The 27099-nt window shown below is 37.3% G+C and overlaps 1 pseudogene; it reads right to left on the bottom strand.

Annotated features, from left to right (window-relative positions):
- Window positions 1-3143: 3143 nt before the first annotated feature.
- LOC143681540 (N-acetylglucosamine-1-phosphotransferase subunits alpha/beta-like) lies at window positions 3144-7205 on the bottom strand (annotated as a pseudogene).
- Between the last annotated feature and the right edge of the window lie 19894 nt (window positions 7206-27099).

The raw sequence follows: 27099 nt of genomic DNA, 5'->3' as shown, positions 1-27099 counted from the left end.
GTGTCCTTCTTTGTCTCTTATGACTTCTGTACATTTAAAGTTCATTTTGTCTGAAATTAGTATAGTTACTCCTGCTTTCTTTTGGTTACAACTTGCATGGAACATCTTTTCCCATCCTTTAACTTTCTACCTAATTGTACCCCTGGGTCTAAGATGAGTCTCTTATAGGCAGCATATGGATGGATCATATTTATCAATCCATTCTGCTAAACTGTTTCTTATAATTGGTGAGTTTAATCCATTAACATTTAAAGTTATTACTGTAAAGGCGTTTCTTGAATTTACCATCTTATCCTTTGGTTTTTATTTGTCAAATCTTTATATTCCTTTCCCAGTTTCTCTTTTTATCTTTTAAGATATCCTTAATGGTATTCTTCAATTCTGTGCTGTCCTCCAGATGTCCCTCTCCTGTCTTTTTTATTCAGGGAAAATAATTCATTTTAGTATTTCTTGTAGGCCCAGTCTCTTGTTGCCTATCTGTGAAAAATTTAATCTCTCTCTCACTTTTGAACAACAATTTGGTTGGGTTCAGGATTTTTGGCCAGAAGTCCTTCTCTTTGAGAATCTTAGATATATCATACTACTGCCTTCTTGCCACTGTGGTGCGTTTTGAGTAGTCTGAAGTCAGCCTTATGTTGTTTCCCTTGTATGTGATGAGTTGCTTTTCTCTTGCCTTCTTTAGGATTTTCTGCCTCTATTCAACATTTGACAGACTGATTAGTAACTATGTTGAAGTAGTCCTATTTGGATCTATTCTTTTTGGGATTCATTGTGCTACTTTGATTTGAATAATTCTGTCTTTAATAAAGGTTGGAAAGTTTCCCTCCATTATCTCTTTGACTAATCTTCCTAGTCCTTAATCTCCTCTTTTCTTTCTAGGACACCAGTGATTCTTATATTTGTGCGTTTCATGCTGTCCATATTTACCTGAGGTTCAGCTCTAATTTTTCCATCTTTTCTGCCATTTGTTCTTCTGTGCATTTGAATTAAATTTTCCTGTCCTCTAATTCACTTATTCTTTCTTCTGTCTCTTTAAATCTGTGTGTCTCTAGTATATTTTTTATTTGGTCTACAGCATCTTTCATCTTTGTGACATCTGTTATTTTCTATTTATTCTTTCAAATTCTTCTTTATGCTCTCCCAGTGTCTTTTTTATATCCTTTATGTCATTAGCCAACACATAGAACTTATTTAAGAGAGTTATATGAATATCTTTGATTGGTTGTTCCAAAGTCTGTGTCTCCTTCTTTGGTTATTTGGCTAGGCCATATCTGTCTGCATCTTCAATGCTTTATGATTTTCTCTTGAATTCAAAGCACTTAATTATCTTCATAGGGTTACTTTGGAAGTTGGCTTCCCTCCATCATCTAAGATTTTTTATTTGCTTGGATTTGCATCAGATTTTACACTTGGTTCATCAGTGATTCCCCACCAAACCAAGGCCTAGAACTCATGCAGGAGACATGACTCTATTTGAAGATCTGGTTGAAGCTAGACAGATAGTTTGCTAGACTATATTTTTAGCATCTTCCCAGCAGATGGCACTTGGACATCCTCTTCCCCTTAGGTTTACCTTTCCCTGAACTATGGTAGCCATGTGCACTGTGTAGAGACTCAGTGTAATTCTAGCCAAGTCCATTAGTTCCCATGTGCACTGAAAGCCACCAACCTCAGGTCTTGGGTGTGGACAGTGTACTCCTCAGTGGAGATTATTCTTGTGGGCCTGAGGAGTTGTTCATTCCCAGGCTCCTGCTTGGAAGGATCTTGGGCTGTGGAACCGGGTATGTCAGCTGCCCCTGTTCACATACAACCTGGAAATGCCTCCCTGCTAAGTGTGGCATGAATTAGGAGGTGCAGGGGCACAAGATGTAGAAGCAAGGGCATGGGGTGTCGTTGGGGGTGCAGGGTGCAGAGGCAGGGGTTCAGGACATGGGATGGGATGTGGGGTGCAGTGTAAGGCAGGGCATGGGGTCTTGGGGCAGGGCATGGTGGAGCAGTGGCAGGACATAGCTCAGTGCTAGATGTGTGGCCAGTTACTTGCCCAGGGGCATGGGATGGAAGGTAAGGGGTCATGGGGGTGGTATGAGATTGTGGAAGCAGCGTGTGGGTATGGGGGTAGGGTGTGGTGCTAGGGACATGGAGGTAGGGTGCGGTGGTAGGTGGGTCACAGAGGCGGTATGGTCTTGTGGGGGTATGAGGTGCGGGGGTGTGGGCTGCAGGGAGCAGAAGGGGTGATGTACACAGATGCATGAGTTGCAGGGATGTGGGTAGTGGGAGTGTGGGGCATGGGTGTGCTGGTGATGGGAGCACAGGGATTGGGGCTTGGGTGCGTGAGGCCTGGGGTGGTGGGGCACAGGTGGGCAATGTGTTCTTGGTGCACAGCCATGCAGGAATGGGTGCGTAGGGTACAAGGGGTAGGGACATGGAGGTTGGGGCACAGGCCTGGGGCAGGTGGACATGTAGTTGTGGAACAGTTGCAGGGCATGATGTGGCTTACTTCCTTGTGCCACTTCCCTGTCTACGACTTCTGAGGGCTCCAGGCCTTTGTCTGGAAAGGTACATAGTAGACTCAGTCCACCAGTTGGTTCTTCCCTATGAGGAGGGAAAGCACATTTACTGGCTTCCAGGTGCCCCAAGGGAGCTCCAGGCTATGAAACTGAGAGGACTGAGATTCCAAGCTAACTGTGATGGCAAGTATTTCCCAGGTGAGGCCTCTTGGCCCCGAAGGAACCCATTCACCCAGTTTTCTGCATCCCAATTCCTCAGCTTTTATACCCAGGACCTCCTTATGTAATGTAGAAGACCCTTTCAGGTCACTTGCATCCTGGAACTGCTTTCCTGATTGTTTTTCTGTCACTTCTCTAGCTGTTCTTGGAGAAAAGATGAACTCAGCCTATATTTTTCTGCCATCTTCCTGAGAGTCATCAGTGGGTCTTTTGATAATAAAGGACAGGTCCATGAGCAAATGCTTTAAAAGCAAAACCAGTTCATAGTTACTCAGCACACACAAATTTTCAGTATATATGCCAAGCAATTTCTAGTCAGCAGTCCATGTTCATACTATAAAACAAATTTTGTACTATACATTTTTCCTTCTTCAGGTTAAGTATTACATCATGAAGACATCTTTGTGATACCATATTTCAAAGTTTCAAAATGCGCAAGAAATGCTGAGGCAGATGATGTTTAAATGATGATCTTCTATAACCTGATTTGATTGGAATTCGCTTCTTTGAGTATCTTCCTCTGGGAAATATCTTCTGCTTAAATGTAATTAACTGTTCAGTAAAAAATGAGAACAATGTAAAGATAGTCCATGTTGCTAGTATACAATAGGTCCATAATTTCAATTTATCTTGATATGTCCTCTATTCCTGCAGCTCAGGCATATAAAGGAAACGGTTTTGATATTTTCTTGGCAGTTCAAACTGGGATGACATGGGAACATGGATTTATAGAAGTCCCTGAAAACAGCCTTCACTGTCAGAGCTTCTATATGACTGTGGCCAATGTTGTCATTTAGGCAAACAAAAATTTCCTGAGATTTTTTCTTATGCCCTCCAACTACCCAACTATAGGAGAAACATTGGTACAAATCACTTTAAAAGCAACTTCTTCTTTTCCCATGATTTTATTTATTTATTTATTTTTACGTGGGCAGGCACCAGACATTGAACCCGGGTCTCTGGCATTACAGGCAAGAACTCTGCCTGCTGAGTCACTGTAGCCCTCCTTTCTCCCATGATTTTAAACCTATTTTTGTCCTTATATAACTTGCGAATTTTATGTTATTGGCTTACAGTTGGCTATTAGACTTTTAATGATTGGTGGCAGATTGGGATCATAATATATTTCCTGAGTTGGTGGGATGCTCTTCAGCCAAGTGATATTAGCAGGAAGCAGTCTTGAGCAATTTATTAATATGTGCTCCAACCTGTCAAACCTGCAAACTTAAAGGCAGGTCGTGAATTCTGGTAACCAGTGTTCAGATTTCTCTGTCAGACAAAACAACAGATAGGTCTGTTTCTAATTCATCAAAAACTTGAGATATATTCAGTGGATGATTTGCCCTTATGAGATAATAAAAATAAGAGAAGGTAAACTGTATATCCTCAGAATGATGTACTTTATAAAATGACGTCTTATCAAATTCTTTGGAGACCATACCTTGCACTTCTTGCATAACAATTCGGTCAATCATACGCGGCATATGTTTGACTCCAAACTTGCTATTTAGAATTTTATTACGTATGGCAAATATGTCTTTTAGTTGTCTTCTAGTATGTTTGCTATCAGTAAAGTAAGCCAGTTGTGTCTTAAATGACTATTCTTCATCAGAAAGATCTTGAAGACACTTTTTTTTCTCCATAGTAAAAAGCCCAGTTAACCTTCTATGTAATGTTGCAATTTTCCTCCAGGCAATATTACATTTATACATATGTTATTTACCTCCTTTTTATTTTTTTCATCTTTCCCTGTGTTTATCTTTTTATTTTATTTTTGTTGTATGGTTTTCCAGTGGAGAGCCTTTCTTTTGGTTCTTATTTTTAGATCTAAATCCTGCTTTGATCTCCAGGTCCTGGGTTGGATTCCGACCTTGGTGGTACCCATCCACCTGTACTGTTACTGCTGAAAAGTAGACCCCTGTGATTTTTCAGATGCTTCTAAACTGTTTGCAAGACATTTTTGTGACCCTGTTTTTCTGATACAGCCTCAAAATTGCCATTTCTTCCATCTGTTCTTATACCTTGATTTATATTTATTTTAGCATTCTGCACATTCATCAGAAATGATCTCAGCAAGGCAGTCTTGGACAGACTGTATCCTTTCACAGTAATGTCTCCTTGTTCTAGTTGCAAATTTAAGTGATTGAAATTCAACTGAGCTTCTTTTGGAAGGAGAATTTTTAGCTTCTCTTGGAATCTCCCTGTTGTGTTACCATCATGTAACACAACATGGAAAGACTTTGGAAAAGTATTTTCTTTGGGAATATCCTCAAACATAATTTTGGCCTGTGGAAGAAGTGTTTGGAGCTAACCAAATTTTCATCAGACTTCTGAGTCACAGAATTTAGTTTTGGTACTTCTCTTATGTCAGTCTCTACTGTTACCTGATATTGATCTCATCTTTTTTTTTTTTTTTTTTTGGTATGCTGTTTGGCAGGGTCACATTTCATTATCTTCCCATGTGAGTATCCTGTTATTGCAGCAACAGTGGTTGAATTTTTGTTTGTTTGTTTTGTCTATTTGTTTTGCTTGTTTGTTTCTTTTTTGGAGGAGGGGCATGGACCGGAAATTGTACCTGGGTCTCCCACATGGCAGGCGAGATGAACTACCCTTACATCCCCTGAATTCATCATTTTTATTTTGAAAGGTTTAAACTGTATGGTGGTCCCATTCATTTCACTGTGAATTATGAAGTGGATGGTTTTTACTTATTGACAATAGAAACATTTTGAATGATTGGATTGTCACTATAAGTACCTTCAATTCCTTTTTTCGGCTATTTCTGCAAAGCTGAAATAAGGCAAACATTCATCTTTTGGAATAACATAGTGAGTCTGGTTTGGGAGAAAAGTTACTTGATGCAATTCATGAAAATGATCTTGCCCATGGTCACCAGCATCGAACCCACAGGACAAGACATTGTAGGCTAGGTCACAGAATTTATCAGCGAGCCAGGAATTTGCACACACTTTATTACAATAATAGACACTGCTCATTCCGCCACCAAACTGCCAGGGCTGCCCAACTCCAACACTCCCAGTGTTACCTCTTGCAACATAATGACTACTTCCATTGTTACCAGAACAATCACCACCATCCTAATCACACTACAAATTATTATAAACCTTGTTCAATAGCTATCTTTAATCCAGGAACCTGGGCAATCCTCAGCACAGCTTGGCACAGGCCATGTCAAATAAACCTTCTGACCTTTGGAGTGACTGTAAAATTCATCTGGCCAGACATCCTCCCAGACATGATACCATCATTCAGGCAAATGAACTTCTGGGACAGCCCATCAATATGATGAAAGTGACTTTCAATAACAGATGAACTAAAGGTGGGCAAGTGACTTAAATTTTGAAAAACACTCTGGTGTGTTACTATTGTTACTCAAGGAGTAGAGTTCAGCCAGGATGGAATCTGCCCATTGGCATGGAAAATATTCCAACCCCATAGGGCATTCCTCTCAGTAGATCACATTTAGATGATGGCACTCAGATCCCATAATAAATAAGCAGGACTTATGGTCAATTCCTTTCCATCCATGTTCATGTTCTTCATTTGTTTATTCAGTTCTTAAAATTCTTGGGGCCATTCAATTTTAGAAGTACTACACTGCCTCTGATTACAACTGCAAAACTTTTATTTTAGAAGAAAGTTTTTCTGGTAATTTTTTATTTAGTTGATTTGTTTCCTAGAATGTTGGTGGAAATCCACTTAGAAAAGCCAGGTCTTGCGTTAACACTAAACAGGCACTTCTTCATATTTTGTCAAATAGCTCTGCTAAACCATCTATTCATTGTTTCCTTTAAACTTCCCAGTATAGGCATCTTCAACATCCTTAGCACTATCGAAGCAACTGAGACATTAGTAGAAGGAGTTGTTTTGGTTTTGTGGCGTTAAATGTCACAGGCAGAACGAGAAGAAGGATAAACAGACGCTAGGTCCTTTAGTATGGGATTGGCCAGCAGGGCCAGGTCCAGGACAAGCATTGGCACCTTAATGCAGTGTGTTGGCAAGCATTCTAGCTGCTTCTCACTTTTCTTGGTTGGTTCCGTTATGTTCATCCCAAGATTATCTCTCATTGCTTTCTGCTCCTCCTCCATCTGTCACTGACCTGCTGAAGTTTCTGGAGTAGTTAGAGATCTGTGCCATTCACCTGGGTTTAGACCACATCTGTGAGCATGGGCAGACAATAATTCTGAAAAGACTTTCCAGAACATTGTCTCTGTGGGCCAGGTAGGTATAGATCTGTCTCTGGAAGACCTTGAGCAGTATCACCCCAGCTGCTGTCACGCTACAATGCTCTGTACCAGGAGGAGTCGGAGCCATCGCCTCAATGGCCTGCCCTTCTGTGACCCGGGCCAGCTGTCCTATGCAGGTCACCACCTCCCGCTGCCGCTCATTGCCACTCCAGACACCAGCACCTGCTTGGCTCAGGGCTACAGCTGCAGTCTCTGAGAGCCCAGAGCCCATGCCCTCTGTGTGGCAAAGACAAACCAGCTGTCCTGTCTCTTTTAAAAAGAGACACTTGGTTAGGTCATATCAACCCAAGTTGGTTATCTCAAAGTGTACTGATTAGGGACCTTGATTACATCTGTTAAACTTCTACCACGTAAGATAACATTCCTTCATATTCACAAGGTCTGTTCTCACTTTAAGGGAGGGCATTAGTGAAGATATAAGTAAATCGGGGTCATTTTAAATTTCTGCCTATCACAGGACTGTATGCACTTCCATAATCATCTTTATCATCTTGTATATCCCAGTCGATATTAATCCTCCCACCTCTTTCTATGATTTCTTTATCAACAGTATGTCAGACTTATTCCTTCCATGTCCCTGACCACATATAATCATTAGCCATGGCCCATAAAGCAATGGTTTTCTCATAATGCTGGCCATTTTCCTTCAAAAAAAAAAGAAGAGAAACAGATATATTGGTTAAGGTTATGCCTATTGGAAACATTTCCCTCCGACTGCCCTTCATGGCACTCCTGAGTAGCATATAACTCTGCAGCACTGCCCTTCTGGCGGGTGTCAGCACACTGTGCTGAATTATCTATGAATCAAGCTTGAATTCCTCTCCCTGTCAACTGGCTATATGAAATTCCCTATGAGGTATTTAGCCTGGGTTATGGGAAAGCAGCAAGAAGAAGTTCTTAGGGAGCACAGGCTTCCTGCTTTTGAATCTTACTTGGGTCCTTAAAATCTGCTGATGTGTGATTTCATGTATTCTACTTCCACTTGATGATAAAATGTTCGTTTTTTTTTTTTTTTTTTTGCATTCGCAGCCATGGGGTCTAGTGGATCAAGTAATATCTACTTCATTAATGGACTACTCAGGATGCAGGCTCCCTTAATATCCTATGTTCAGGCAATTAATCTTTACCACACCTAGGTATGAGTTACTTGCCAAACGAGGCTTTGCTTTTCCTGAAAACCTAGGTGCCTGCTTTGTGATTTTGCTATTCAACCTTGTTACAGGATCCATACAGTATGTATTTTCCCCCAGACCCTTTTGAGTAACATGGGATTGGCTGGTTAAGGCTCAAGGGCCAGATGTGTTTGAACAATACAAGCTGAGTCAGCTTGGAAGCTTTCTCCTGCTGTGGATCTTACTGAAAGCTATCTGTTTTGTATGTGTAAGAGACCCTGAAGGACTCAATATTTTTTTGGTATTGACATAACACAACCTTGGTCCATAGAACTATTCCTCCCTTCCTCCTTTTATGCATAACCTTTGCTCCTCATACTTTTTCTGCTTCACTCCTCTTGTCATTTCTATAATGTCCAAACAATGTCTACTATATTGCAAGAACACCTCTTCCCTCTTCTGAGACCTTCATTAACCAACTATTCCTGAAAAACAGGCAAACTTCAGCTCACCTCCCTTGCTCACCTCATCTTTCTTTCCCAATGCATGGCCCTACTTTTGAGTTGTTCCTTGATCTCGAGATTCTAAATAGTGACATGCTTAATACGGCTCTGATTGATTTTCTTCTGCACACGTTACATAAAATAGGTAAGAGAAGTTCAGATGACTTTACCTGGCCAGCCAGGTAAATTAATGAAGGATGAAAAACAGTTTGATAAAGTAAAGAGTTTAGGGGATTGTGGCATTCAAAAAACAAAAACAAAAGCATGTGACCAAGTAAAATATGTCTGCAGAATCAATTTGTCACAGTCTTCGAGTTTGTGACTACTTACTTAAATCAGAAAGCAACCTATCATAGATCTTTGTAAAGTCAACCTAGAACAATTCCTAATGGAATGGAGAAGAAGGAAGAGTAGATGACCCTCCTAGGAGTCTGAACATGGTGGAGGAAGGGATAAGAAGGAAGTATATCTGAATTTCTAAGCCTGTGTTTTTCATATTACATCCAATTCCTTTCCCCCTCTTCCAAACACTGGTATGTAATTCCTCCTCCAAATACTAGTATGTAATTGCTGACTTTAGAAGGGATGTTACAGGTAAAAATGTGCCATAACAAAGAATAATGTGAAAACAGAAAAAAAAAATTGAAAACCAGTGTAGTAAATAGACAGAATGGCTCTCAGGACTGTAAAATTTCCTAGTAATCTCTTTGGAAATACTAAATATCTAATTAAAGAGACTTCCCTTCAGAATATAGCCAGGACATAACAGACCATGGAGAAATGAGAGGCTCAGAGGTAAATATTGGTCATAATTTGGCAGGGAAACCCTGTTGTAGCATGGTGCCATTAAACATTGAATCTCATGACTAACATGCTTGTTGTGATTCCATTACTTCTAAGAGCGACAAAGACATTCCATTTAGCACGCTTACTGGGGATAAATTTAGTGGTCTGAGCAACACAAATATTAAATTTACTTTTACATTTCTTCTTATAAATAAGAAAATTAACATGTTGAGATTTTTACATTAGAGTTTTCTAAGTTTGACGATAAGTCATTTTCTTTGAATATAATTAGTTCTGAGCACACTGATGAGGCGGAGTTTCTAAGCCTTGATGAGTAAGTAGTTTGCCATTTCATTGTCTTTACTGTCTCTGTCTTGATGTCAATTGATTTATCCAAATCACTCCTATTGATTTAAATGAATTTTGTATATTAAGAATATTAGCTTTCGAAGCACATTGCTTTGCAATTTTACATATTCACATCTACATATTATTTTACCCTTGGATAGAAACATATGATTATATGTTTAGAAAATACTTCATTAACCAGAAACTAAATACTCATCTACATTGCTTGCTTACATTTATGCTTTAATTTACTTGGAATCTACTTGATATACACTTTTTGTGGGAAGTAGGGTTCCAAATAATCTTACAATTTTCTCAACATCATTTCTTTAAAAAAAAATCCATGCCTTTCCTTTTTTAATATTTTATGTTAATTTCCTATATATGTCTCTATCCAAAATTAATTTCCTATACACACCAAGTTCCATTTCAGGACAAGTTCATTTTCTTTCGGTTTTACATAAGTCTAAAAAGTTTTCTGTTATTTTTTATTTTTAATATCTAAATGTTTCTCATAGGTCAAGCAATCCTCCCCGCTTACTGCACCTGCTTTTCAAAATATGTATGATACTGATGCCTCTTAATTCTTTGAAAAATCACTTTAATGACAGGCCCTATAATCTCTTGGGAAGGAGTATTAACCTAAATCACTGCAGAACTCCCACGTGTCGAGTGTTTAAGCATAAAACTGCATTTCTTCCCCAAAGACCATTCTTTAAGCCAAGAAGCCATCTGTGCCTGGTATGGGAGGCCTATTTAGAGTAGTTCTAATGAATTGTATCTGAGACACTATCAGGGGATATGGAATTATTTTATTTTCAGTATTATTGGGTATACTTTAATGGGCTCAGGGGAAGCCTATATAATAGTAAAATATGAGATTAAAGAGAAAGTTTCTAATATAGCAAATGCTGAGAACTAAGAAAGACACAATATAGACACAAAAATGAGAGTTTTGATAACTAAGGTTTAATTAAGAGTCTTCAGTGGAACACTTGAGTTGATCTTGCTGGAAGTCTGGAAAGTCTGGAATTTCACACATTGAGACATTTCAAAGGATAAGACTCACCTCCCAAGGTTAAAGACATTCTAGCCTTAAGCTCAGGAGTTGGGAACTGGGTTGAATGTCAATCACATTTTATTTTGTGTTTTACAAAAATTCTACTCAGATGAACTATAAAGATAAACGCAAAGAGGATTTATGATAGCTTTTAGGAGGTGCCTTGGGCCATCTTTCAGGATCAATGAATTTGTTTCTGACTTTAATGCTTAGAATGACCCCTCTATACACATTAGAGTAAATAGCTTGTGTAATATGATTCTTTTGGAACACATAATAAGTGGAATTTCCTTTATCAAAACAAAATGTTTATTATTAGAATCAAGTTAAAGTTATTGACTCTTCTTCACAAAGATGTTATAAATCATAAGATAGTACTGAATTGTGTAGGTCATGAAGGACCTATTTCTGGAAATAACATTAATCTAAGTCTCCATTAGAGACTAATTTCTAAGCATAGCCCTTTGGGTGTCAGGAGGCAATGATGGAGACGACACAATCCAGCAGTAATAGTAAATAAAAACAGTTTAGAAGCACTCAATGGAAAATAAAAATCAAATGCTACAATCCATTTTCATTTGACAAAAGATTCTTAGAATCATCTTACATTAAATAAAAGACTATATTTAGAGCAAAAATAATTCTAGAGGAAATTGAATTTTGAATATATATAATCTCACCCATATATATCCCACCCACTTTCCTATTAGTGTCAAAACCACTGTTCAAAATATCAAATATATGAATCTTTGCTGGCCAGTGGACTTGATATTTTTTATATATTAGTGTATATATTATTGAATCATTGCCAAGAAAATATCAATAATATGCTTATATGTTTATTCATTTAGATTGGTGAAAATTACTAATATACTGCCTCATAACTGAAAATTTTGAAAATTCCAGATTTCTACTTGAAATGAAATGTATTTAATTATTGATGCTTTCGTTTAATAATTGTACATTTTGTACCCACTGTGTCCCCAAGCCCTATGCTGCTCCTGTGGATAAAAGTCGCATAAGAAGTCTTGTATACCCTGGAACGCTCAGAGCTCAGACCAATCTAGTGAGGATGCTTTCACTACTGAGTGCTAAGGGACTTTAATTTTTAAATGCAGTGGGCAGATTCATTTATTCACAAAGTAAGGTAATTTGATAAACTTGAATACTAGCAGTAACACAAAAGTCACTTTACAGAGAAAGAAACTGAGAGCTTAGGTTATGGGCTGGAGGTTATGAAGCTAATATATGGCTCAAGTGGTTCTATCATGCAGAATTGTGCCCTTTTACCTATTCCTCTTGGTAGTTCTGAAGGCCTGGTCAGTGCCCAGTTGTTCCCACCCACTGTGTTGTGGTTCATTCATGAAAATGAACCTTTTGCAGTTATGGAATTATACTTTTATTAACATTTAAAATTTACTTTTATAAATATTGAAGATCTATTTTGTGACAATATAGTGAAACTAAGAATAGTAAACAAAACATCATTAATGGAACATATTAATGTAGAAGATGATGCAACTTTTTAGGAATAAAAATATGAGACAAGTCTAGGGAAACAGTTTTCAGCCTCTTCTTGGCAGACTTTGTCCTATAAACTAAATAAAAAGATGTTGAGGATAGGTGATATGAGCTGTTTTTATATTGTAAAAAGAATGTGAAAAACTTTCCAGACACCCATTCCAGGATTTACTGAAGATGACCAAAATTTCCCTGCAACCATCAACTATCTCCCATTTTCAACCTATATAGAGAGATGATTCAAACTTTACAAAGTGTGAAGGAGGGAATTCGGAGTAGTAGGATATCACTCCAATGAAAGAATATAGTGGTATTTGCCTTCTTCTAAAACAATGGGATTATCCTCCTACCACATCAAAGAGAAGAGACTCCAAATAAAGAGATTCATAGAGATTCTGTAAAAGAAGGAATTCTGACATGTGTCTCCTAGAATTTGGGAGCATAAGGGAACAGAAATCCAGTGCCGCCTTCTCACCTGAAGTTGTATGAAGGTAGATGGCTGAACAAAGTGTTTCATGATGGAAAAAGGAGACATCATTCTGATTGCCTAAATTTTCACTGTTTGCTTGGCAAGTCTACACGCATTTCCTGTGGGGCAAGTGAACTTGAAGGAAGATAGCAAAGCTAGACTACCTAGATGGAACCAGGGTCAAAATTGTGTTCTGCTGAATCAAAGAGATACCATCAGTAAGAGACAAAATGAAGTAAAGCTGGAAGTAAAATCTACAAGGCAGTCCCAAAAAGGTAGAAGGAGGGAGTGCATGGCCTGTGTCATGAAACTGTGTAGTACAGAGTTCTCCATGGAGAGTTGAGGAAGAAATCATGTGTACCTAAAGAAAGATCCACATGCAGCTGACTATCACACCCAGGGTTTCAATGGATGTCACTTCAACAGTGGGACCTTCTCCCTTTCCTGATGATACACTTTGCTCAGTGCTCCAGAGCAAATGGGAAGATACTTTGGATTGGACATGAGCTTGACATGATTAAATTAGACCAGAAATTTTAATATCTAAAAGTATATCAAAGTTATCAAAATAAGTTATTATTATAACTAAATGTCACCACAAATAACATAAGGATCTGTTTGATTCTGTTACCGAGCAAGGGGCTCAATGCCTGATGCATATGGGAGTCAATTCTATGGCATTGGGATTTTGAGAAAAGAAAGAGCTTTATTGACCAGAAAGGAGACAGGAGGCAAGGCTTAAATCTGTCTCCCTGATTTTTGAGGTCTATAGGGATAGGAGTTAGGTGCTGCTATGGGGAAGGTTGATTTACTGTGGTTTCATTGGCTAGGTATAGATCTGTCCATGATAAGACAGGCTTCTGACCCGATTTTCCTTGTTGAAGGATCTATCACACTGGATTTGCTTCCAGCACTTCTTGACTCACAGAACTTTGGCTCCAAGAGATATTATTTTTTGTTCCTGGGGTCTTAGAGGTCATCTAAGGATGTCAGTCCTGATTTCTGCATATGCTCAGATTATATAACTTCAGTCAAGAAGGCTGTCTGCAAAACAAGCTCAAAAGGAAAAGTTATAGAGAGGAAATTTACAGAGTAGAGAAGTTGATACTTACAGGTTTTGGACAGCTTCAATATCTTGCTGAAAGGAAGGAGTCAAGGATTGACAAACTTAAAACTTTTTCTTACAGCACTCAACCAAATTCAGACTGTTCACATAACTAGATATATTTAGTAATATTTTCTTGTAGCAAGTAAAATTTTTTCTGACATTTTTTAAAATATGAAATTCAAATGATTTGCAGCATATTAAAGCTACACATATGTATGGTATTATCCTGATAGGCTCTTCTCTGATGAGAAATAAGTAAAACATTCTTTTATTTTTATTTTCAAAATAAACAGTTTAATTGAGTGACTAGAGCCTGCATCATACAATCTTATACAGGTCCCAAAGAGCAGAGAGGGAAAATCCAGCTCACTCACAGAAATATGCAACCTTATTTTCCATAACATGAGGATTGCTATTAAAATTGGGGCTCATCTGTGGCCCACTACAGCTTATATTTTAAATCTTCATCCTAGTTCCACTTTACATCTCAATCTTAGGTTTTCCTTCTGCTTATGTATCACTCTTAATTATTACTATTTTATGCAACTTCAAATTGTACTAAACTACCTTTTATTGTGTTTGCAACATGATGGAAGGAAGAAAAGAGGGAGGGAGGGATGGAAGGGGAGATAAAGAGAAGAAGGGAGAAAAAGGGATGGAAGGGGAGATAAAGAGAAGAAGGGGGAAAAAGGGATGGAACGAGAGGAGAAAATAAGCAGGTTCCCCCAAATTTTGACGATAGTGTCTTTCAGTTTTTCAATTATTTTACTTTTTCTCCATCAGTTTGCCATCAATAGTTCTTTAATGTCCCTATACTCATTATATTGACACTCAAGACATCTAATTCTTGCAATAAATGAATACATATCCATTCATTTAGAAAGATAATATAATGTATCTGCCATATAAGTAGGATGGATGGATTTTCACTGAACTCTTAACACTCCAAAACTCTTCTTGTAAACAAAAGTATTCATTTATATGACGATTTTCTGAGATTTGGGGTTCAGTTTTAGTCAGAATACAGAAAATGCTGTGCAGAATGATAATAAAATCATGACTTTGTAACAGATAGTCAAATCAAAGAAGTTCACTATTCTTACATTGTTTAAGGAAAGACCTGTGGTGGTGAAGTTTTTTTGCTTTTTTTTAATGTTTGCTGCCTTTTCCTTTTGAGCATCTTTTCAACCTTTTAGTGCTTTGTGATCAATTATACTTCTCTAGGGTTCTCCTCAGTATAACTAGCTACTTAGTGACCACAAATACCCAAGCTCCTCCTCAATGGTCCGTCATTGTAGATTTCATCTCTACTGGACTTTGTCTCCCTACCGACAGATAACCCATGTCTACTGTGCACCTTACATTTTGCGGAGCTAATCTCAGACAGTTGTAAGAGTATTATAATAAAACAGAAAACAAAAAAAGGAAAGACGTATTAGATTTGCAATTGCCAAGGAGAAGAGAAAGACAATGAGGTTTATGAAACGAATTAAAAATGCCATCTACTATGCTCAGTCTTTTTCTTCTGATTTTATTCACTGTTCCAGTGGAAACAAACCATAGACTAGCTATTAGCCTATGACTTTATCTCACCCTACAAAAAAAAAGACACACTGGGAAAATCAGAATCATTCACTCTGCGTCCATCAGGTGTTTTAACTGAGACTCACAAATATAACCCACAGCTGTTGATAGTTACTGATGCTGAGTGATAATAATATTGAATAATGGATCTCACCCTTATGCAAGAGGAAATAGCAGAGGAAGAAAGGGAGAGAGAAAAAGGGGGAAAAAAACCCACAAATACGTGGGGAGATGAGAAAGACATGTGGCCTAATGGACAGAAGTAGGGGTGAGCCTTGTGGCCTGGCAGCTCTTGGTTCTAAGAGACCCAGATGCATTTTCGGCCCTTTGGTTCCATTTCCATGTATCTTCATAGATGTCCCTTGAACTACTTTGCATAAAACTTTTTATTTGCAGCTAAAATAAACTAGAGAATGGTAATAGGAAAGCATATCCCTGGGTATCATTTATCCACCTTATCATATCTCTCACAATTTCTCACAACATTTGGGTCTATCATAGCACTTGCCACCTTGCAATTGTTAGTTTACAGTCCTTGTCTCTGCCATCTCATTCTCTCAATGAGAATCCAATGAGAATTTGGATTCTCATTGTTTCAAGGATAGCTGCATGATAAACCATTAAAATCAGTACCCAACTCCCTCCACCCTACTAACCCCACCAATCTGAGGAAAAGGAACAGGAATCATAACATCTTAAGATCACTCACATAAATGGAAAAAAAAGATGAGAAAATGGGAGTTAGGGGAGAAGTAAGGAGAAGGACACAAATTCTGGCAATCCTGGCTTAAGAGAAGAAGTAATGCAGGTAGGAAAGGAGAACACCAGTGAATAAAGCTTTGTTATTCTACTTAGTAGCACTGATACTTTAAACTCATAAGTCAAATGATTTATTTTCTAATAAAACAAATCCAGGAATTAGCTACTAGATGTACCTATCTCTTTTCCACCTAGAAGGATCTCAGTAGTTTCAAATCTCAATTCCATTCTTCTAGTTCTGAGTAGAGTTGAGTGGAAGGAAGAGAGTGCTCACAACAGCAGGCCTTGGAATTATAGAAGCCTCACAACATCCATAATAAAGTCTGAGAGAGATGCTAATCCATATTCACGGACCCTCTCAGGACCCAGGCCATCAGGCTTTGGCAAACCAAATTCTTCTGGAATTGTCAAGGGAGATATATAGCATCCTATAATCTGAAAGCACCTTTAACTGCCATGAAATTGCCTGTGAAATTCACACCACCTTTAACAAAGTTTCTCTGACTTGATTTCTTTTCTCTCAGTATTGTAACATCTGCTTACTCTCTTTTGCCATCCCAAGATGGTCTCCATAAAAATGCATTTTCCATTGAATTTATGATACAACCCCACTGAGTTCATCCTTGACATCATGTCACTTTCTTAGTCACACATTGACATTATAATGTTATTTACTATAAAGTTGCATTGACAGCATCTTGGGAACACCATGACTGCTTTTTAATTGCCATGAAAGTGAACATTGAAAGCAGATTTGGAAAAAAAAAAAATCACCTGGAGGAAAAGGAATGCGAATAGAGTCTAGACATAATTATCATCATTTTACAAAAGCATTTCACGATGAAACACTAGTTAGAAGTTTTTTTCTTTCTGTTTCAGTGGCACATGAAAGACTTCTCTGCTCCTTTTAAAAATACAGGAATGAATTTTGACTGAAACAGGGAAGCAGGATAGAATCCAGAACCTGTTGCATCCACCATTATAGGGTGTTTTTTTTTTTCAAATGACTCTATGAGCAAATTGTCAATCCACATTAAAATAGGCATTTAGCAAATAATTTTTAATATAAGTATCATAGACTATCTTTAAAGGAAAATCTCTTTTTTCCTCACATTTTAGAGTGGGTTAGGAATCTGCTTAAGCCCAGTGATTCATTTTAGATAATTCCATCCAGGAATGAGCAATCAATATTTGCTCTTAGATGTATTTATAATTTTCCTGACAGAATTTAGTAGATGCAGATAGGTACTCCTGGCAAGAGAGTAGAAGAAAAAAATAGTAAAATAATGATAATTGACATCTTAATAGTGGCAACTATATGCCAAATGCAAGAACACCAGACATTTTATGTGCATAACCTCATTTTGTTGTAATAAAAATCCTACAGTGTATGTATAGTTATTATTATTCATACTCTACCAATGAGAAAGCGAGCTTGCAAGAGCTGAACCATTTTCCTAAAGGCACTCAATTGGAAAGTAATGGAGTTGGGGTTTGAATACATCCAATTCTAATGACCGTGTTATAGAGCCTTTTGAAAGAAAATAAAGAGAAAAATGAAGCCAGAAATATGCATGAGGTGGGAGGTTGAGCACATCTGAAGCAGAGGTCCCCCCAAATCTGGGTCGGTGGTTTGCATGGCTTAATGCACAACATATCAAACAGGCTATGGAGGAAAAGAGGACTTTATTAAACCAGTGGGAGAGCTAGTGGAACTTCCCAAATCTGTCTCCCCATAGTGATTTTTTGTGTGCCTTGTATAAACATTTGAGATAAAGAACATTAGCCATCCTGGGTAACATAATAGGTGTCTGGAGAATTTCATTAGTTCCTTATCAAAGTTATTTGCTACATCCTTTAGGATTTACATCCCCTAAGATACATGGAGCATGGTGCCTCCAATCTGGAGTGATAGATGAGAGAAACAAATAATAGTGATTAATGCATAGTTTAATTGCGCCTATTAATATCTGGATGCATACTCTACATATTGCTCTTATATGAGACACAAACATAGAGACAGCTTACTTGCAGTTTCAAAGTTACATTTAAAATACTAACACTACACATCTACAAATGCTTCCAGCCCATGCAAATGTTGTTCCTCATTTCTTCTTCCCGCAATGAGATGAATGGAAGATCTCTAATCCACAGCAATGACTGTGAAGCCCAAGCTTGCCCATTTATGGAAAGGATCATTAAGGGTCATCATTTGAGAAACTTCTAGAAGGATACTGTGGAGTGAGTTGCTGTATGGTACATCTTGAAAACATAGGCTCAGGCACAACAAAGACTCAGGAAATGACCACTTTATTACTTACTCAGCCAACACAAAGGATCCAAAAGAGCAGCAGAAGAGATTCCAAAGTGGCCAGTCTTCTGGGAAAGCCAACTGCTCCAGTCAGGGTTGGGGCATAGAAGCTCCAAAAGCTCACTCTGTGCTGCCTGAGGACGTGGCGTTTATACCATTTTGCGATTGAGAGTTCCTGCTGATAAGTGACTTGATTTGCTTGCTCCTGGTTTAAAGTTCAATGTGTAGTCAGGCCCTTCTGTTAGACTTAAGTCTTCCCTGGGGCTGCAGGATGGAAAGACATCCTGTCCACAACAGAAAAGATGGGGACTAGTCAAGGTCTGGGAGATAGCTGTTAGGTGTGTTTCTGACTTCCCTAGCAGATACAGAGCATCATCAAGTCCTTTGAGCTTTAGGTTGTTGTTAGTTGTATACTTTGGCAAATACTTTGGTCATGGAAATTATTTAAGTTTAGGACTCAGCATAGTGGGGAATTTAATCTCAATCTGGGTCTTAACCTATCATGTGTTCAGAGATATCATGGTCAGTTTCGTAGTCTATTTTTATTTTAGCTCTTAGCTTTTTATGGCTTAGTTAAAATATAACTTTATTTTTCAATTCTCTGAAACACACAATTATGCTGAATTTTGTTAATTTTTATTAATCGTATGATCACAAATGGCAGTCATGTAATGAACTAGCCAATAAGTACAGTAATTCATAACATATACCAGAGTAAAGGAGCACAAAGGTATTTATCAGAAACTAAGTGGACGATCTGGGGGATGGGGAAATCTGGACATCTGCGTAAGAGTCCCTCTGTACAAACATCAGAGACACAACACCTGGGTTTCACAGTCAGGTAATTCATGGAAATTAATTTAATGCACAATAGAATTTAAAGGGGATTTATTTTAATATTGAATTCTTTCCCTACCTTTGACCAATATATTTGCAAACATCTGTTCACAGTAAAATCCTATCAAATAGCATCCAAATTCAGTTTAGGACATCAAATGAATTGTTTTCCTTAAAATGTCATTTTAAAGAATCACTGAGTGATATCTAAATCTTTCTTTTTTTTTTTTTCACTTTAACTTCTCTAGACAAGTGACATTTCTTTCTGATTCACTTATCGGACTCCTTGATGTAAATGAACTCATTCAGTTATTCAAATCATAAGGGTCACTCAGTTATGTTTTAGGGAAGAGTCAATGAGAGAATGTCTGCATATATGCAGAAGCATATTCTCAATTCTGATGTCAAATTGCTCCAAAACTTTTACTCACTGGTTACCTACTCCTTAAGGAATAACTCAATTGAATTATTTTTCAGTGATGAACTTTGGAGGTTCAATGAAATCTGTGTTTCCTTAGATTGAATGAGTATTAGACATGGAAACTGGGTGATTTTCGATGTCATTAAATATAATGCCAGTTTGTTGACTTCAGTTTAGAAAAATATTTTGTTTAAATAGCTGAAGGTGACTTCTACTTGAATTCCCAAATTTATTGCGAGTATTTATTTTTGGTGATTTTTCTTTTTATTTGCTACATAATATGGATAAATATAATCTTTTTGTTGTTGTTTTGATCATAGACTTATGCCTCTAAAGTTTTATTATTAAAATAACACACACACACACACACACACAACCATTTTCCAGCATCACATTATGATCTAATGAAAATATGCTTCATTATTTTTTTAAATATCTGAGCAATACATGTAAGTCATTAAAGAGTTAAATAATACTGATTTTTAAATAATGAACAGCAATAAATCCCATCCTCAATCTTCCTCTTACTTCTGAATTCAATCCCATATCCCCTATTTCGTAGTCAACTTCTTTCCATCTTGTCTTTTTTTCCATTTGTTTGGTAATTACTTCCAAGCATCTTATAGTTTGTAAAATTTAGATATTGTCTCTTGACTCCCTTCTATAGTAGATAAGGATAATCTCCTTTACATTGCTCATACCTACTACTTCTTCTGTGAGCTGGTTTGAAATGATGTATGTAACCTAGAAAAGCCATGTTTTATCCTAATCCCATTTTGTAAAGGCAGCTGTTTCTTCTAATCCCTCTTCAGTATTGTATGTTAGAAACTGTAATTAGATCACCTCCCCGGCGATGTGATTTGATCAATAGTGGTTGTTACGCTGAATTAGCTGAAGGCGCATGTCCACCCATTTGGGTGGGTCTTGATTAGTTTACGAAGTCCTATAAAAGAGGAAACATTTTGGAGAATGAGAGAGATCCAGAGAGAGCAGAAAAGAAGGACATAGCCATGAGAAGCAGAGAGTCCATCAGCCAGAGCTTTGGAGATGAAGGAAAATGCCTCCCAGGGAGCGTCGTGAAAGGAAGCCAGAAGAGAAAGCTAGCAGATGATACCATGTTCACCATGTGCCTTCTCAGTTGAGAGAGAAACCCTGAACTTCATCGGCCTTCTTGAACCAAGGTATCTTTCCAAGGATGCCTTAGATTGGACATTTCTGTCGACTTGCTTTAATTGGGACATTTTCTGGGACTTAGAACTGTAAACTAGTAATGCATTAAATTCCCCTTTGTTAAAAGCCATTCTGTTTCTGGTATATTGCATTCCAGCAGCTAGCAAACTAGAACATGTTGGTAATATTCTTTTATAATTAATTTAATTGTTCAACTCTTCAAATTTAAGTATATATATATATGATAACCAACATTTCTTATTTCATATCTCATACTTATTGTATCTCGCTTACCATTTTGACATATGAGGACACTATCAAGGAAAAATGGAGTTTTATCACATTTTTGTTAAGTCCTCTATAATTAGTGTATATGTTGGTTCTATAATTTCAAAGCCAATATATAGTATTTACATTATTATGATTAAATTGTTAAAAATATTTTTCTCTACAAAAGCAAGCAGCATGCTAGAATTACATTTCTTATTTTGTAAGTCCTCATATCTGACACCTGTGTTACACAAAGGGAATGGTCTTAGTATAAAGTTCAAACAGTTTCTTCATTTTTTGCTTTACCATGTACTTTTACATATTTTATGAAGTTTTATCCATCACACTATATATTCTATTGAATACCTTTTTATATTGAATACCTTTTTATTCCCAAAGCTTCTGCTCCCTTAGTGAGTCTAGATTTTCCTGGGACTTTTATTAACTGCTCCTAATGGCTTCTAGATAATCCTCTTTTTTGATTTATAAATTTGCTTTGCTGGAGAACATCAAGTAACATTACAACTTTATGGAATGTAAACTTTCTAAGTACTAAGTATCTGAAAATTTATTCATTTTCCTTTTACATTTAATTGTATTATAGTTGGATTTAGAATTCCAAATAAAACATCGTCACCCCTCTAAGTTTTAAAGGCCTGTTTCAGTTATTTTCAGCATCTTGTGTTGTTGATGAGGGATCTGATCCCACTATAACAATTAATCTTCTATGGGTGACCTATTTTTCCTTTCTGAAAATAATTGAAATTTTATATTTCCCTTGACATTCTGAGATTTAATAAAAATAGCTCTACATGTGGATTTGTTAACTCTGTGCTGAAATCGGTAATTTCATTAATTTGAAGACTTCTTCAAGGATGCCTGTCTTCTATTACTACTCTAATCATTTTATCTGCCTTCTCTTTCTAGAATGTCTATTAGCTGAATTTCATTTCTCTTGTATTTTGACCACTAGTCTAATTCTTTCATATTTTTCAGTCTCCTTCATATTCAGGCTTTCTTAAAATGTGTGGTTGAACACATTCAAAATGTGGAAACAGAAAGATTCACTGCAAGCTCTAACTGTGTATAAGGGGCTGGGAGACAGCAAACTCCACCTTTTGCTTTCACCTTCCAGAAATGTGCTTAAAACATTTATATGCTAATTGTTCACTTAAAGATTATTGTGGGTTTGTGCCTTTTATAAAACCTACCTTTCATCAATTTTATATTTTATCATGAAAGAAAGGTATTAATACAAACACTCAGTCTGCCTCCTTGAACAGAAAATTTAGCAATCATTTCTAATGTATCTAAAAACATATATTTTCAAGGATTAGTTTTAGTCATACCAAATAGTAATTTTGTGAAGATTAAAAAATTCTTACACATTTTGCTCCATGGATACCACAGATTGAAGCACCTAAGTACAGATACAAAATGTGAAGGGCTTTTAAATGTACAATAGACCATAAAGTTTCCTTACACAATTGTTACATTGCAGATATTTTGGCTTCTGTTCCAGTTTGCTAGCTGCCAGAATGCAACACACCAGAGACGGATTGGCTTTTAATAAAAGGGGATTTATTTTGTTGGTTCTTCAGAGGAAAGGCAGCTAACTTTCCACTGAGGTTCTTTCTTACGAGGAAGGCACAAGATGGTCTCTGCTGGACTTCTCTCCAGGCCCCTGGGATCCAACAACTTTCCCCGGGGGTGACGTCTTTCTGCATTTCCAAAGACCTGGGCTGAGCTGCTAGTGCTGAGATGAGGAATGCCGAGCTGCTTAGCTGTGCTATATTGCGATCTCTCATTTAAGCACCAGCCAATTAAGTCAAACGTCACTCATTGCAGCAGACACGCCTCCTAGCTGACTGCAGATGTAATTAGCAACAGATGAGGTTCACGTACCATTGGTTTGTGTCCACAGCAAAAGAACTAGGTATGCTCACCTGGCCAAGTTGACAACCGAATCTAACTAACACAGCTTCCTTTTCGTTAAAGTCTGTATGTGTAGGTAGGAGAGCAGAGAGAATAGAGCAATGGACTTGGAAGCCTGGAGAATTATATTCTGGTCTCCATTTTATCAGTGTCTGGTTATTATGTCTAGATCTTCCATCTATTTAGAAGTTGGACACAATTACCCTTAAGGCTATTTTCAGTTCTAAATTTCATGATTCTAAATTTCTAAGTTTCTTCACTGAGTTTACAGTACCCTTAAAAAAGTCAGTTGAGCTTCATTTGTCAGAACCATTCTTTTTGGTCACATTACAGCAAACAAAATTTAATTTTATTAAGTTTTTGAATATAATTAGTTTCCTCTATACTGGCTAGAATAATAAGAATGTTTTTTTCATTTTCATAGTCTTTTACCAAAATAACAAGTTTATTTAAAAATATTCTGCTTTGTTTAAATTAATTAATTCTATAGAAATTTAGTATAAATTTATTTTTGCTCTAATAGGAAAGATATACCATGCAAAAATTTCAATTAAGAATATTATTAAATTCATTCTTCATCAATGAGATAAAACAGATAAGCCAATAAAGGTATTTTAGGAAGAAATAAATCCAATGAAGGTACCACTTCTGGTATAACTAGAAAGAAGGTGACACTGTCTTAAATGGATAAAAGAAAGGGGTGAAGAGTAACACAAAAGCTTAATCAGGAATGCAGAATAATTCCCTTGGCATATTTTTCCTGTTTAGAGGAAACTCTGAGATCACCCAAGTCAGTCAGTGTCCTCTAGAGAGAATCCTTGGTAGGAAGGAACTGAGTTTGGTACAGTCTTGATCTCTAGAGGAGTAAATAATATACCAGGTACACTCAAGCAGAGAACACTTAGGCTGAAAAACTTTCCTGCTTTTGATAAAGAATGAAAGAATACGAACAAACAGGTGGTTAGGGCTCACTCCTTCTTTGTCTAAAACAACCAATAAATCTATTTTCTCCTCTCTTCTCCCTTGTGTTAGTCTCCCATGCTGCTCAAAGCAGATATCATGAAAAATATTTTCTTAAACAATGGGAATTTTTTAGTTTAACAGTTTGAGACAGAGAAAATGTCAAATTAAGCAAAGAAAGTAAGGTGATGCTTTCTTCCCAAAGATTGGCTGCTGGCTATCCTTGGCTCCTGTGTGGTGGCATCTGCTGGTCTCTCCCTTCTCTTTGGTGTTTCTTTGCTTTTAGCTTCTTGCTTCCATGTTTTCCTTGTTTTTTCATCTCTCTGTTTTCATTCTATTTGTAAAAAAAAAAACTCCAGTATGGGGATTAACACCCATCCTGATTGAGGTGGGTCACACATGAACTAAAGTAGCCTCATCAAAACGTCCTACTTACAATAGGTTCACACCCACAGGAATGAAATAAATCTGAGACATGTGTTTCTGGGGTCCATAAGGCTCCAAACCACCATCTTTTCTTCCTTTCCCTCCTCCCCTCTCTGTGTTCTCCTTTTCTGCTTTTCCTATTTTATTCTCTTTTCTTTTCCTTTTTAAAAATATAAATATACATGGATGATAGGGCAGATTGAAATAAAATTTTTCCAGAATTCTTAAAGTTCACATTAAATGTTTAAGGATTCCTTACACTCGCAACTTCTGGAATATTCTTCACAGCTTTGACATAGGTAGGTATATGATAAAAAGAAAACTAACTTACCAAGGTGATACTCTAAGTAAAGGGCAAAACCAGGAGGGCAGGTAACCCACGGCAGCCTAATCCCATGGTTTATGGTCAAACAATATCTGCTGAACCTCAATACCACAAAATAATTATCATGAAACTATGTAGTTAAGGAAGAATTTTCTCACTTTTTTTTTGCCATCTCACTGAATTTCTCATGAGAAGCTTCTCTTCATTCACATTTGATCTTATGACCTGCTGCACTCTATGTTTCGTCTGATAAAATGTGTGATATTCAATGGAATTATTCAGTATGGTTAAATTCTCCAAGAGAGCAACTTCCCCTCTGTGTACAGCTCCTTTTGAATTTACTGCAAGTCTAGAGCAGAGGAAACAGCAGAGGATAATACATGTGTAGGACTTACTGAAATGTAAAGACACATACATGTGCACAAATAGAGGAATTGCCAGAATAGGGGTAACAAAATGATAAGTATCTCTATTTTCTGATAGGCATCCTTTTTAATAAGTTAAAGTACTAAACCTTCTATATTTTAAATATTACATTAGAGAAGAATGGCAGGACCATTAAAATTAATCACTCATCACCTTATGAAAAATGATATGCTGTAGTTATGCATCATAAAATTGTGCTTTCCAATATTATATGCTTAATGCTCTTTCCAAAGAAAATGGAAGAAACAGGAAATGTTAAGCAATACAAAAATGACAAGAAAAGGCATGACATTATTAAAAATATCCAAGAATATATCAATCTCCTAGCGTCTGAGATAATGGATTTTTATAGTAAATCCTCATCCATCTCTAATATACTTTATTCAGGTTTTAAATTTAAACCCTGGATTTATACCAAAAGAACTGACAAGTCTCATTGCCATTCAACACCACTTTCATCTTGTCTGGAGAAACGTGGTATTAAAGACAAGGTGCTTAAAGGGAGATTCAAGAAAATTCATTTACTGTATTGAACAATGTTGACTTTGAATAAGTGAAAAGTATACAAAATTTAGGATGCTAGAAAATGAAAATTCAGGAAATATCACTTATTTTGCTTTTTGTTTAGAGTTAAATGTTCAAAAGTGACCACAGAGTGTAGTGCGACGGTGTCTCAGTGGCAGAGTTCTTGCCTGCCGTGCCAGAGACCTGGGTTTTTTCCTGGTGCCTGCCCCCCCCCCACACACACACACAAAGTGACCACAGACACATGATTGACTGGTGAAAACATCACATGCTATATCCCTTCCAGAGCAGTCAAGTTCCTGAGAGAAGACCATGAACACATACCCAGGGGTCACCCTGTAAAGGAGGAAAAGCTGTCCTCTTCCCCTCCATGCAAGGAGAAAATCCCCTGTCTTTTTCCTCTAGAAATGCCACAGTACGTTAATTTAACATCGCATTGATATTATCTTTCTATTATCTTTCAAACTGTAAACATTTGAGGACCCCTAATATTTACTGACTTCCTATTATGAGCAGACCCTTAGCTTAGCCCTGAATCATACATGAGACATAGATAACCCCTGCCTTTTAGGAGAAGCATCTACAGGGAGATAGACACCCAGGGAAGATAATGTCAAAATAATGCTGAAAATACTGCAATACTGATAATAATAATAATAATATTTACTATAATCATGATCTGCAAGCTGCGATGTTAACTTGCTTTTTATGCAGCAACTCACTGAATCCTCTATGCTACAAGCACTATTATCATTACTGCTATCACCATTTTATAAATGAGGCTTGGGAGTTTAAGGGAGGTTAAGATCACCCATGGTGGAAAGAGCAGATTGTAAGAGCAAACCTCAACCAGAGTCTGGAAATATCAATCATTCAGTTGGCTTGACAACCAGAAGTATGCTCAGAGTCTGGTGAGCCCTAGAGCAAGGAAACTTAGCCTAACTGAGGATCAGCAAATGTTTCCTGGAGATATCTTGAATCAAATTAAACTAAGTGAAGATATTCCAAGAAATGATACCAAAAATAGAAGGAGAGTAGAGGTGTGAGTAATCTTGGAGCTGTCCCATTACTACTGTATGAATGGAGAGGCTGCTGGTTAGCTGAGGCAAGGCCAAAGTTGATCGGCTTTGGGGGCAGGGGACCAGTTTGTGTCCTGTGCTAAATACAAGGGGATACCTAGCATGTTCAGACCCTTATTAAGTAAGAACAGCTAGGTAACTGTGCAGAGATGATTTGAGTGGTCAATACT

The sequence above is a fragment of the Tamandua tetradactyla genome, chromosome 1 (genome assembly GCF_023851605.1).
Source record: "Tamandua tetradactyla isolate mTamTet1 chromosome 1, mTamTet1.pri, whole genome shotgun sequence".
NCBI lineage: Eukaryota > Metazoa > Chordata > Mammalia > Pilosa > Myrmecophagidae > Tamandua > Tamandua tetradactyla.
This window is presented reverse-complemented; position numbering and strand designations above follow the sequence as displayed.